Source organism: Mauremys mutica, unplaced genomic scaffold (assembly GCF_020497125.1).
Source record: "Mauremys mutica isolate MM-2020 ecotype Southern unplaced genomic scaffold, ASM2049712v1 Super-Scaffold_100099, whole genome shotgun sequence".
Taxonomy (NCBI): Eukaryota; Metazoa; Chordata; order Testudines; family Geoemydidae; genus Mauremys; species Mauremys mutica.
Genome location: NW_025423266.1, coordinates 1,716,472 through 1,730,414, shown reverse-complemented (window position 1 = coordinate 1,730,414; position 13,943 = coordinate 1,716,472).

Sequence of the window (13,943 nt, the reverse complement as noted above, 5' to 3'; positions counted from 1 at the left end):
CCAGGGTGTTTCTAGCAGAGCTTATGGAACTGACGTGGGGAAACCAGCCTTTAATAACAGGCAGTTCCAGTTTAAGCTAAGTGTTTTTAACAATTTCTACAATATTAAATAACCCTTCAATCGTAGTGTCACCATCCATAACATTGCTTCAGCCTTATAGGTTCCTAAGTGTACAACTAAACATCTCTTCAAACACAAGGGAGTGGAGATCAGTCAGTGTTCAGAGTCATCCCACACAGAAGAACCATGTTGTGGTATATACTGGCTCCATCATGTGGCCATGGCCTTTCCCTCCTCCTTCAGAGTCAGAATGTGATCAGCTCCCACTGAGAGGGTGCAACACCCCTCCCTTGGTCTCTATGCTAGAGCTCCTATCAGCTCAGTGTCCTTCCCGCAAGAGTGGGCTGCTGAGAGGGTTGCGATGGGGTAAATGAAGGCAGAGGAGGATTGTTCCTGCTGGGTTTTCTTTGTGTGTCTCTGTGATCCTGCTGGAGGAAGCTGAAGCATCATTTGTGTTTGTTTCAGTGTCTTGGGTTGGGCTGAGGTTGTGACCCTGAGTACAGGGATTCCTGCGCTTTCTGCTCTTAGCCCCTCAGGGAATGGACAATGAGCAACTTCAGAAAGTGGATAGAAAGTAGCCTAAGAAAGTGTAACATAAATGAGAAGAAAAATAACATTATCACCGGTCTAGTGGTTAGGATTTGGCATTTTCACTGCCATGGCCTGGGTTCAATTCCCAGTCAAGGAAAAGTGACTTTAAACCAAAACTGCTTCAGTTTTTCACTTACAACATAAACAAATCCATGGTATTTTCCTGATTCCCCCATCTTCCCAGTGTCTCCATGGCAGGGCTGGTTCCAGGCACCAGCGCAGCAAGCAGGTCCCTGGGGCAGTCAATGGAAAGGGGAGGCTTCAGCAGCAATTCGTCCCTCTCAGAGCGAAGGACTTGAGGCCAAAAGCGGCAGAGGTAGAGCTGCAGCTTTTTTATTTTTTTTTCCACTTGGGGTGGCAAAAACACTGGAAGTGGCCCTGCTCCATGGAAGAGAATTTGTTAAATCCCAGATGAGTGGGGTTAAATCAGTTCTCAGCCTGAGTCCTTTGCTCTTACTTCCGAGGAAATTGGCCCTCCATGGGGCCATTTCCCGCCTCTCTTTCCTAGGGAAGCACAATTTTCTTTGCACAGACACAGGAACAGCGAGATCTTTCTCTGTCCCTTGTGCAAAGCAGGGGGCCAAATTCCATGGAAACAATGGACAAGCAGGGGGCCCTGGGCACATCCAGCCCTGGCCGTGAGATGTTCCCTCCCCTCTTTCTTTATGCCCCAATCTTTCATGGATTGTCTGGGATGGGGGAAAAGCTGAGTTCACTGCAGGTGGAGGCGAAAAAGGACCCTGAAAATCTCAGGCCCCAACCCCTGCTACCAGGATCACTGAGCTGCTGGGAATCTGCATGGGAAAGGGACGGTGTGAATTGTCAAGGTGGGGAATGAATAACAATCTACAACTAGATCCACCTCATTAACCACTGACACAGGCTAATCCTGCTGCTGATAGAAGGGAAACTGGGATTGATTCTTTGCTGTTCAGCCATGGAAACAGTGACCCAATTGCACCGCAGTGAATGTGCTGGGGAAAGCTGGACTTCACAGGCAGGTGGAAAAAGCAGATCCTAGACACACCTGGAGCTCCCCACACCACTGCTGCCACCGGGGTCAGGTGTTGAGTGACTCACAGCGCCCCTCCCCTCCCATTACCTTGCAGCAGGAGGTGGCAGCACCCCCCACCCAATGCAGGGGAGAGGGCTGATTGTATCGCTGCACCCTGAGTCCAGGGCACCCACTCTCTCTGCCCCACACATCAAATCTGGCCCTGCTGCAAAGTGACCCCTAAGAACCAGCAATCTCCAGGACAGCAGGTTTGGCCCTCAGAGTAGGGAATGTGTCCCCCATGCTGCTCTTAGGCCACTGGATGCTCTGGAAACAAGAGGGCTCTGAGTGTAACCCAGGGGTCAGCAACCTTTCAGAAGTGCTGTGCCGAGTCTTCATTTATTCACTCTAATTCAAGGTTCCGCATGCCAGTGATACATTTTAATGTTTTAGAAGGTCTCTTTCTATAAGTCTATAATATATAACCAACTATTGTTGTATGTAAAGTAAATAAGGTTTTTTAAAATGTTTAAGAAGCTTCATTTAAAATTAAATTAAAATGCAGAGCCCCCAAGACTGGTGGCCAGGACCTGGGCAGTGTGAGTGCCACTGAAAATCAGCTCGTGTGCCACCTTCAGCACACGTGCCATAGGTTGCCTACCCCTGGTGTAACCCATAGCAAGCAAAGATTATCTGGGGATGTAGCTCAATGGTAGAGCACATGGTTTGCATGTATGCGATCCTGGGTTCAATCTCCACCATCTCCAAGTTGATTTTTTCACCCTGCTGCTTTGCTCATGCCCAGAGGGGATGTGGCCCAACAGTCTCCCTGCAGGAGTTTCAATCCTGCTCAGTGAGGGGCAAGTGCCAATTGCATGGAAGGTCGGGGGCGGTTTCTGCTCCTAAGTCACCTCGGTACATGTAAGATTCCCACCCGCTGTGCTGCTTGGGACAATGGTAGATGAGAAGGGTGAATCCTCCAGCACTGGAGGGAAAGGTCCCATCTGCACAAACTGAGAGGCAAGGAAACAGAGGGGCAGTCAGTGCTCAGAGAGGAGGGAGGTCAGTGATGTACACCCAGCAGGGGACACTGTCTTTTTGAGGCGAGTGCAGCTTGCTTGGGATGGTTCTGACTGTTAGCCAAAAGGGCTCATTTCCCCCTGGAGCTTACCTAATTACACCAAGGAGGCACGGAGACAGGAAGATGAGTACCACACCCTTTATTGATCGGTCAGCTGAGCGGGTGCTCCTCTCGGCTAGTGCCAGAGAAAGAGACACACCCCACAAGCCCGAACGGGCCTTTTTATAATCAGTAACAAACAACTTAGCCTATGTTCGTCTACGTCATTTGGTTGACCTGTAGAACCTGTACATGTATCTATTAGGGGATAATTGGGTACGCAGGATACATATATCATTTTGTGGGGGAAACAAGATACATCTGTTGAGGATACATTTGTCATTCTGACGGGGACACAAGATACATCCGTTGACCCTTTGTACTAGATACTTTGGATGCATACATGGAAAAACAGCTGCATACACTTGAGGAGCCAAAATGGCTGATAAGGTATCCAAACAAGCGAATAAGCAATTAGCTGACATAGGAAGATGTACGTCCCTTGTTCCTGTTAGGTCGATTAAAGTTTCAGGCCTACTACAGAAAAGCTTCATTGACACTGGTTTTCACCAACACTGACGATGGATAGAAAAAAGGCTGGAGTCAATGACAGATGAGACCACAGAAGGGGAAGGGGAATGGCAGCCCCACAGAAGGTCCTGGGTGCTCAGATGCCCCAGTTATTGCACCCTGGCCTGTCATAGAGAGAGAAAAGACCCAGCGGGACCCAGCCCCCTACAGTGATCCCATGGACAAGAACCTGGCTGGGAGTGGGGTGAAGGTTCCCTCTGGGCAAAGGGGAGCTGAAATCCCTCCGTGTCCTGGAATTTAAGCAATGGAAGCTTCAAACCCTGCAGGGGTGTGGCCTGAGGTGCATCAGCAGAAGGTTGGGCTGGACGGGGGCGGCAGGTTTGTATAATTTTTGGTGGTGTCCAGAATGGGACCAAGTCCTGCCCCACCCCCACCCCAGCTTTAGGCCGATTCTCCTGATTCCCCTTAATCGGGCCCCACCCCTAAGAGGGCCCTGTGCCCAAGCCCTGGTACTGCGTACTGGCAAGAGCTGGTGCGCTGTACCAGGGTGGCCCGGCTTCCTCAGGGGGCAATTTAAAGGGCCTGGGGCTCCCAGCAGGGGCTGGGATAGGGCGGTTTTGGGTGCTGGGGGCTATTTAAAAAGTCCAGGGTTCCCATTGCTTCTACCACCCCGGCCCTTTAAATAGCCCCCAGAGCCCCGCAGCTTCCCCAGGGCTCCCTCAGCTATTTACAGGGCCGGGGCAGTGGAAGCAGGGGAGCCCCAGGCCATTTAAATAGCCCCCAAGCCCCAGGCTGCTGCTGCTACCCCGGTGCTGAGGGGGGAGGGGGCACTTACCGTACAGGGTGGGCTGTACCCCCTGTACCCGCACCCCTGCCCTGCCTGCACCAGTCCCTGCCTCCAGCCAGCCCCACACCCCCTGCCTGCAGCCAGCCCATCTCCAGCCAGCCCCACACTTCCTGCCCACAGCCAGCCCCACACCTCCTGCCCACAGCCAGCCCATCTCCAGCCAGCCCTGCACCCCCTGCCCTGCCTGCACCAGCCCCTGCCCCCACCCAGCCCCACACCTCCTGCCCCCAGCCAGCCCATCTCCAGCCAGCCCCACACCTCCTGCCCACAGCCAGCCCATCTCCAGCCAGCCCTGCACCCCCTGCCCTGCCTCCAGCCCCCTGCCCTGCCTGCACCAGCCCCTGCCCCCAGCCAGCCCCACACCTCCTGCCCCCAGCCAGCCCATCTCCAGCCAGCCCTGCACCCCCTGCCCTGCCTCCAGCCCCTCACCCCCTGCCCTGCCTGCACCAGTCCCTGCCTCCAGCCAGCCCCACACCTCCTGCCCACAGCCAGCCCCACACCAGCCAGCCCTGCACCCCCTGCCCTGCCTGCACCAGCCCCTGCCTCCAGCCAGCCCCACACCTCCTGCCCACAGCCAGCCCATCTCCAGCCAGCCCTGCATCTCCTGCCCTGTCTGCAGCCAGCCCCACACCTCCTGCCCTGTCTCCAGCCAACCCCTGCTGCATCCCCCTGCCTGAAGCCAGCCAGTCCCACACACCCCATCTCCAGCCAGCCCTGAACCCCTTGCCCTGCCTGCAGCCAGACCCTACCTCCAGTCAGCTCCTGCCCTGCCTCCAGCCAGCCCCATGTCCACTGATGCCCTGCAGTTCCCAGGGCAGTAACCCTGCACACCTGCTTCAATGAGGGGGGCAGGGAGCAGCTGGAACCCACACATGTGCACACCATAGGGTGACCAGACAGCAAGTGTGAAAAATCGGGACGGGGGTGGGGGGTAATAGGATCCTATATAAGAAAAAGTCCCAAAAATTGGGACTGTCCCTATAAAATCAGGACATCTGGTCACTCTAGCACACCCCCAGGGAGTGGCAGGGACCCACACATGTAAAACGGAGCTCGTTTCTAGTTCAGGCCCATCTTTTTAAAAAAGAACTTTAGGTAGGGTTAACATACACCCGTATTTTCCTGGACATGTCAGGCTTTTTGGTTCTTAAATCACTGTCTGGGAGGAACTTTTAAAGTTTAAAAATTTAAAAATTCCTCCTGGGAAAATACGGACGCATGGTAACGCTATTGGTACAAAAAATACATACTGTGGCACATCCCTTAAATCAGAACTTTTTATAGGGAACCGGTTCCTAAGGAATGAAAGTCTTTTTTATATATACATATATATATATCTATATAAATTTTAAGTTATCCCTGCCGGGGCCCGGCTGAAAATGACTGCCCAGAGTTCGAGAACTGTCCCTGTTCTCATTGGACAGATGGGGAGAAGCCTGAAGTACAAAGAAGGGACGTGACCTTCCCAAGGGCCTACACAGCAAGGTGGTGGCAGAGCCAGAAAGAGAAGCCAACAGTCCTGACTCCTGTTCTAATGGACAAAAAAAAACCCAGAGAAAGGGCTAGAGCCCAGGAATCGAGATGGTGGGGAAATTTCATTGAAACCATTTCTGTCAGAAAATCCCCTTCAGACTAAACCAGTTTGTTTCTCGAAATCAAAACAAGTGGGATGAAAGTTCTTTGCACAAATATTTTGTTGCAAAACAAAAGCATCTCCTGTTTGTCACAGTGTGTTAAATTGTCTCATCGCACACAGAGGAGACACTTAGATCTCAAACATTAGCTAAGATGCTTCAGTCTGAGCTAAGTAATTGCTGCTCTTAACAATTTCAAAATAAAAAAATACAAATCAAATAGACTATTTCAGCTATTCTATTATGTCATAATCTGCTCTGAGTAAATGTGATAGGACACCGCATATTACGCACTACTCCTAGTGACACTCGCCAATGGATCCCCACCCACCATGAGGTAGGTAGGAGCGGATCATTATTATCCCTACTTGAAAGAGGGAGAAGCTAAGGCTGAGAAAGGAGAATTGACTTGTCTTAGGTCACACAGCCAGTCACTGGCAGATTTGGGAATAGGACCCAAGAGCCCTGATTTTTAAACTAACCATCGGATCTTGAATTTCAGACACTGAATGACCTGAATAAAGTGCTCTCAGATGAGCTCCAGACCAACAACAGTGCACAATAAATATTCAGCAAGTATTTGAGGAGAATTGCATTGTTAGAGAGAATCATGAACTGCTCAGAGACCATTAATGCAGAGGAGCAGCAAAATTCATCAAACATATAACAGGTTCTGACTTATTTCCTTGGGCTTAAAAGAGAACAACAAGGACCTGAGTCTCCTCCCTGTCAATAACCCCCTGCTCAGCCAATCAGGGTAGAGACTGAGGACGGCAGGCTGAGGGCTCTCGCCCAAAGGATGGCCCAGGTCACCGGTGGGGATCACTGCCTGAGCACTATTTCAGCCCCACATTTTTGGGTGGACATCCCACAGTGGGAGCTGCAGAGCACTCACCTGAGACACATACACACACCCCTCCTGGTGTTGGGAGGGGAACAGGAGAAAGGACAAAAGAAGCAAGAGACAAAGAGAAAGGAGGGAGAGACGGATGGAGGAAAAGGTGAAACCAAAAGGACAAACCCTAATGACCCCAGTGATTCTAAGGGACAAAATCCGAGGTGTGCAATACAATTCTGCCTCCTTAAGCTCATGTTTTCCATGCCTAGAATTCAACGGTCACCAGATGGATCAGACTGAACAGGTTTCAAACCTCGAGGAGGCTCTTACCTTCTAAACAGGGACAGCTGGTCTCTAGTAAACTCACTAAAAGGGAAGGAGAAAACTCGAAAGAGGTTCCTCCTGGCGCCCACGTACGTGAACCCGAATACTCTCTCAGACCTCAAAGAGAGACCTGGAGAAGGAGACTTGCTGAAGCAAAGCCACAGGGGTCTCTGAGGTTTCCCTGACCCCTCGCCCATGTCCTGCCTGGCTGATGTCAGCATCTCTCTGTGAGGTCACCACCTCCCCACCACCTTTGACCAATAGTCTGAGGTCCTGCAAAAGGCCTTTGTGATGTCACTGCCACACCCCTCCCTTGCTGGGCCAATGTCCTGCCCCTGCCCAGGCACTTTGGAGGCTTGAGCTACTCCCTGTGGATCACCCCACTCAAGGAGCGTTCGTTCTAGGCAGCAAGCTGGCTAGACAGGAAAACATCAGACGCTGCTCCCAATGCTACACTCAGTTTTTCAGAAATTAATCGACTTTATGGCCAGAAGAGACCATTAGAGCATCTAATCTGACCCCCTGCATATCACAGGCCTCCTGTATGACACAAGAGCTACTTTTGGGGCAAACACATTCCAGAAAGGCATCTAGTCTCCATTAGATGACACCAGGAGATGGCAAATCCACCACTTTCCTTGGTAGCTTGTTCCTGTGGTGAATCATCCTGGCTGTTGAATATTTGTGTCTTATTTCTAATATGAATTTGTCTCTTTTCACCTTCCAGCCACTGGGTCTTGTTATGCCTTTCTCTCCTCGATTAAAAAGCCCTTTAATACCCAATCTTTTGTCTCCATTAAGGCCCTTCAACACTTCAATGAAGTCACCTTTCAATCTTCTTTTGATAAGCTAAACAGGTTGAGCTCGTTCAATAGCTCACTAGAAGGCATTTTTCTCCAGCCCTCAGAACACTTTGTGGCTCTTTGGTCATCAGACTCCTGAACTGCAGCTGGATGTGGCTCTTGTTCTTCTGCACAACATAGCTCCTGGAGAAGAGGGATCTGCAAATGTACATTCACATGATACCTTTGTTTAACTGATGAAAACATAAACTAGACACTTAGAGGATTGGAACTGATTTTAGCTGATGGACAGCTTTGCTAGGTTTTTATGCATTTGGACAGTGAAATGTTGAGTGTTTACATTGATATCAAGCACTCCTGTATAGAGGAGCCCCTGAACATAATGGACAATGGAAATGAAAATGTTTTCCTTTTTTTAAAAAAAAGAAAGAGGGTTATAAGAGAACACTGGGGTTTGAACTGAGGATTATTTGAACTGTAGTTAAGCACTCTACCACTGAGCAATATCCCCATGACAACAGGAGTATGGAATTGTGATCTCCAGGACTTTGAAGGACAAACCCAGATTCATCGAGCTCCTTTGCCATTCCCAGACAACAGGTGGTTTTAAAAATGGGGTTTGATTAAACTTCTTAAATATGGCAAACACCACAGCTTGCAAACCCACCGATATAGCTTCTCCCAGTGACATAGCTGCCACCTCTTGGGAAGTGGATTAACTGCACCCACAGGAAAACTCTTTCCCATCAGCATAGAGCAGTGGTTCTCAAACTGAGAGTCAGGACCCCAAAGTGGGATGTGACCCTGTTTTAATGGGGTCGCCAGGGCTGCCATTAGACTTGTTGGTGCCTGGGGCTGAAACCAAAAGTCTGAGCCCCACCACCCAGGGCTGAATCCCTCAAGCTCTGGTTTTGCCCTCCCCTAACTGGGGCAGGGCTCAGGCTTTGTCTCCTCTGCCTCTGCTCAGTGTAGAGGGGCTTGGTGCATCTTTCTAGGGTCATGTAGTAAGGTGGTTTTTTTGCAAAAAGGGGTTATAGTGAAAGGAAGTTTGAGAAACCCTGGCATAGAGCCTCTGAATATGTCTAGACTTGGCTCCCTGTGGCAGATCAGAAAATGAAAGTGCAGCCATGGAGACACCACACACCAGCCTTGCCCAGCAGGCAAGAATCCAACCTCCACAGACAAATGCCTGTTGCTTTCTAACCCATCTCCCTCAGCCACCACCACTTAACAAAGGGGCTTTTCTACATGATGGTTCTGGTCTCACTGAAGGGTCATTTCCAATTGTTCGCTCAGACCAGCATTAGGGGAAATGGTGCCCTGGGCAAAGCTTGTACTTTGGCACTTCCCCATTGCCCCTGGACGATCCCCACTCCCCCTTTACTGCTAGCTCCTGCACTCCCAACCCTTGCACCTCCTTCACCCCTAACTCCTGCCCCCTCCTGTGCCCCCTTTGCCCTTAACTCCCTGGGCCACCAGCCATTGCCCCTCTCCTGCAGCCCCTTCACATGGCTCCAATGCTGGGGGCCCCGCACTTGTTCTCCCTTTCCCTGGGCTTTGGCATCACTAGCCCCTGATTAACGAGTAGGGTTCAGTGGTCCCCAAAAAGTGGGGCGTGACTCCTAGGAGGACACAGAGGAACATTTATGGAGTCAATGAAATCAGTTGAGCTTCTTCAGTCTCTCGCTGGAGACATTTCCCTTGTTTTTAAAGGCAAAAATCCTGATCTTTCCAATGGGCGCTGCTGCTTCAATTTTCAGTTTGGGGAGGGATTTGGCTGCACTCAGAGATCTGCCCGCGGGTTACAATCTGTGATCCGAAGGGTCGAACGCAAACAGCGTTTAGATGGGACTGTTAGTGCCGCCCCCGTGTGGCCAAAGTTCAGAACTGACCAGCAGAGTTTACAGCTGGAGCCTGGGACGCTCCTGAGCAAACTGGGCCCAAAGCCTCTCGCGTGGGACCCTCGCTGTGCAGCAGGAGGCGGAGGGAAGCTGATTGTCAGGGCTCAGGGCTGCACCCTGCCATGCTGAGCCGGTGTCTGTGCTAAGCTCGGCATCGATCAGGTGATTCTGGGCAGTTCGGGGTCCCACGGCTCCCACAGGAGGGTGAAGCAGGTCACCCCTGGAGCAGGTTAAAGCTGCAGGTTGACAGTGGGGTTGCTGCTCCTGTGAACAGCTGCTGTAGCACCGCCTGGGCAGGACAGGGAGAGCCAGTTATACCCCCCCCCAGCCTGTATCGGGGGATGGGAGCACTCACACCCTGGGGACCCACCCACCAGAGATCTACTGGGGGGGAGAGTGGCACCCACACACCCAGGATGTTGTGGGGGGGGACAAGGGCATCCACACTCCGGGATCCTCTGCAGAGGGACGGACACCCACACATCCAGGATTCTGTATGGGGGGCAGAGGTACCCGGACACCTGGGTTGGGGAAGGGGGCACCGAAACAGCCGGGATCTTACCTGGCAGGACAGCGGCACCTGCAGCTCGACATGAGACGGGGGCGGGGGAAGCAGGAGCATTTCCCAGTCCCAGGCTGTCCCCGTCTGGCCAAGGCACAGAGCTCACAAGCAGAGTTTAAAGCTCCAGCTGCCAGGCCACAAAACAAGCCGGGCTCTGTGGCTGGTGCCTGTCATCCCAGCTCCTGGGGAGGCTGAGGCCGGTGGATTGCTTGAGCTCAGGAGTTCTGGGCTGTAAGGGGCTGTGCTGATCAGGTGTCCGCACTAAGTTCAGCATCAATATGGTGATCCCGGGGAAGCTTGGGGTCCCCAGGTTGCCTAAAGAGGGGTGAACCGGCCCAGGTCGGAAATGGAGCAGGTCAAAACTCCTGTGCTGATCAGAAGTGGGATCGCACCTGTGAATAGCCCCTGCAGCGTAGCCTGGGCAAGACAGTGAGACACGGTCTCTTTTTACAGGTTTCAGAGTAGCAGCCGTGTTAGTCTGTATCCGCAAAAAGAACAGGAGTACTTGTGGCACCTTAAAGACTAACAAATTTATTTTAGCATGAGCTTTCGTGAGCTGCAGCTCACTTCTTCGGATGCATAGACACCCCTACCCCGCAGAGCCTGGCTGGGGGGATGGGAGCACCTACAGGATGGGGATTCTGACTTGGGGGGAGGGACGCCCCCTGCAACACAGATCTTGAAAATAGAAACAGCGACACCCACACACCACAGATCCTGGATGGGGTCAGGGGAACCACACACGGGAGCTAGTTCATGGGGTGGGGGACACACCCTTATGCTCCGTTGCACCATTCTTAATGAGAAGAACGGGGGCATCCACACAACACGGATCCTTAACGGGCGGGGGGTCACCCACACACTCCACTATTAACCAGGAGGGACAGGGGCACCAGACACCCCCAGTAACATGGAGAACACCGACATCCACCAGATCCCTCATGGGGAGTAAGACAGAGGGGATTGTAATGGGGCCCGGCGCACCCACGCACCGGGGATTGTTAAGGGTTGAAGGGACAGGGACACCCACACACACTGAGATCGCGGCCTTGAAGGAACGTAAACCCTCCACAGAAGGACCTGGTCTGTTCCATGATGGCAGCCCAGCCTGGGTGAGTCAAAGTCTCTTTTTATACAGGCACGCCCCAGAGATCCTGACTAGGGGAGAGAGACACCCACCCCCCAGAGATCCTTAATGGTCTAGGGTGCACCCACACACCAGGGATTCTTATGGGTGGGAGGAATGGAGACAGCCAGACACACTGAGATCACTTCCTCCCAGGAGCCTGGGCCAGACAGGGAGACACAGTCCCCTTTACAGATCTGCCAGACAACCTTCCTCCCACTCCCGCCACACAATGTTCTTATTTTGAGGTGAAGCCAGGGAAATCACATGGAGGATTCTTATCTGGGGAACTGGGGGTATCCACTTACCACCAGAGATTCTTAAGGGCAGGAGGAACAGGGACTCCCACCTCTGTAGCATGGGGGTGGGTCGCCTGCTGGGATCATCAGGGCATATTTCACCTCGTCAGCTCCCTGCCATTGCCTTGGGGGGCCCTTGTTCGCTGCCTCTGGCGCCCAGTTTAGCCTCCGTCCTGAGGGCTGAAACGCTTTGATCTGTCTAAGGTCTGTGGGATCAATACGTGTCATGGTGTAATTCTGTGTTATTCGGGGCTCAGACTAGCTGAGCTAATGGCCCCTTCTGCCCTTAAACGCCATGAAAACATTTCCCTGGTTTCTCCTTGCGCCTGACAGACACCACGGTGAGGGGCCCAATAGAAGATCCCGGACACAGCGCTCTGGCTCTTACTTTACTTGGGGACGTCAGCGCTTTCCTAGCAAAGCTGCTGCTAAAGCGCTGGATTTGGGGAACGGTTCAGCTCCGATTCAGAGATCTGCCTGCGGGGTGTGAACCTGCCACGAGGAGTGGGAAACGCAACCAGCAACGGGAGGCGTTGGCTGAGCTCCAGGCTGCCCCCGTGTGGCCAAAGCTTAGAACTGAGCAGCGGAGTTTAAAGCTGGCGCTGGGAAGGACGGGGCACAAAGGCTCCTGTAACACTTGTTGGGTGGGCAGCTGGGCGTAGCTGATTGCCAGGGTTCAGGGCTGCAACCCGGGGTGCTGAGCAGGTGTCTGTGCTCAGGTTGGCCTCGCTATGATGGTTTCTGGAAAGTTTGGGGTCACCAGTCTCCCTAAAGAGAGAGGAGCCAGGTCAGCCCACGAAAGGAGGCCGGCAAAACTCTGGTACCAATTGGCCGTGGGACTGCCCTGTGAAGAGCCACTGCAGCCCCGCCAGGGAGAGCCGTTCTCTCTTTATGCAGCCCCCCCCCCCCCCGCCACCATTCCTCAGGATGAGGGTTGTGCTCAAAGATCTGTGCCCCGTGTTTTCACCTCCATGTGAAGCGCACAGTGCAAATAACCCTCAGCGCATCAGCTCAGTTCCAGGCTCCACTTCCACCGGCTCATGCAAGATGGTGCAGAGGAGCCCCTGGGTGGCTGTGGGCCTGGGGAGGCTTTTGATTTTTCGGCTTGACTGCTACGGGCAGCAAGGCCAAAAGTCAGATGGCCGACTCTCCCGTCCACCACGCTCATCAGGAGCCCTTAGTTGACAGGCTCGGAGAATGCGGGCAGCGTCCCCCACTACCTCTCGCATGCAAAGCGAGCGCTCTGCCGCTTGAGCTAATTCCCTGCAGCTGGCCTGACTCTCAGGCACCGGGCAAAAAAAGGCAAGAGCTCTGTGGCCTTAAGCAGAACACAGCCTGAAATGGGGGCGGGGCGCTACCCAGAGCTGGGGAAGGGGGTCCGAGTCCCAGCCACGCTCCTCGGCACAAACACCAACGCTCCCTCCCTGGAGTGTGTCTGGGCTGAGAGTTAGCCCCTGAAACAAGCACCAAACTTCAGAAGACAACGCAGGGATAGATCTCTTGACGATTGCCTGCTCTGGCCATTGCCTCTGAAGCGCCTGGCATCGGTTACTGTCAGAAGACGGGATAGTGGCCTAGATGGACCATCGGTCTCACCCAGGAGGGCTGTTCCTATCTTCACCACTTTCCTCTAACCCAAGCAAAGCCCGGAGCAGGCCCAGCTCAGCAACTCTAGCAGACTCCCTGGCCCCTGGCCCAGCATACAGCAAAGCGACCCTGCCTCCGCCAGGATAGACAGCCACCGACTCCCTCTTCCAGACCAACGCATCCCTTCCCCGCTTTGGCTGTCTCCAAGCTGTCTGCGTGCTCTGCTCTGCTCCACGGCTGCCATGCTGCCTGAGATCAGGAGGCTGCGAGGTCTCACGGTCTCAGCTGAGCTGGTATCGCATGCCACCCCGCCCATCTCCTCATTCCCTTCATGGACCCCTGGGATGTGAGTAATTCTGTATTTGAGTGGCTCTCCCTCCCGGCCAATGAGCTTGGCGTAGACTAGCAGGGAGGGAGGAGGAAAGGGATTGTGCTCCAGTGAGAGCTCAGAAAGAAAGGTGCAGGTCCCCCACTAGAGCCCAGCCCAGCAGAGCAAAGCAGAGCAGAGCAGGCTGGAGAATGTGTGTATGGGTCTGACTACTTCTCCCCTGCTCTTCCATTTGAGCTAACTTCCCCCAGCTGTCTCCAGCCTCCCAGTCAGCGCAAGGGGGAGAAGGGCCGGGGAGGAAGAGCTTTGTGCTCCGCAAGGGCTGGCTTTCTGGGAGGCCAAGCGGGGAGAGGGATGGAGGCCACTGGAGGAGCTGAGCCGGCTGACTGTCCATGGCT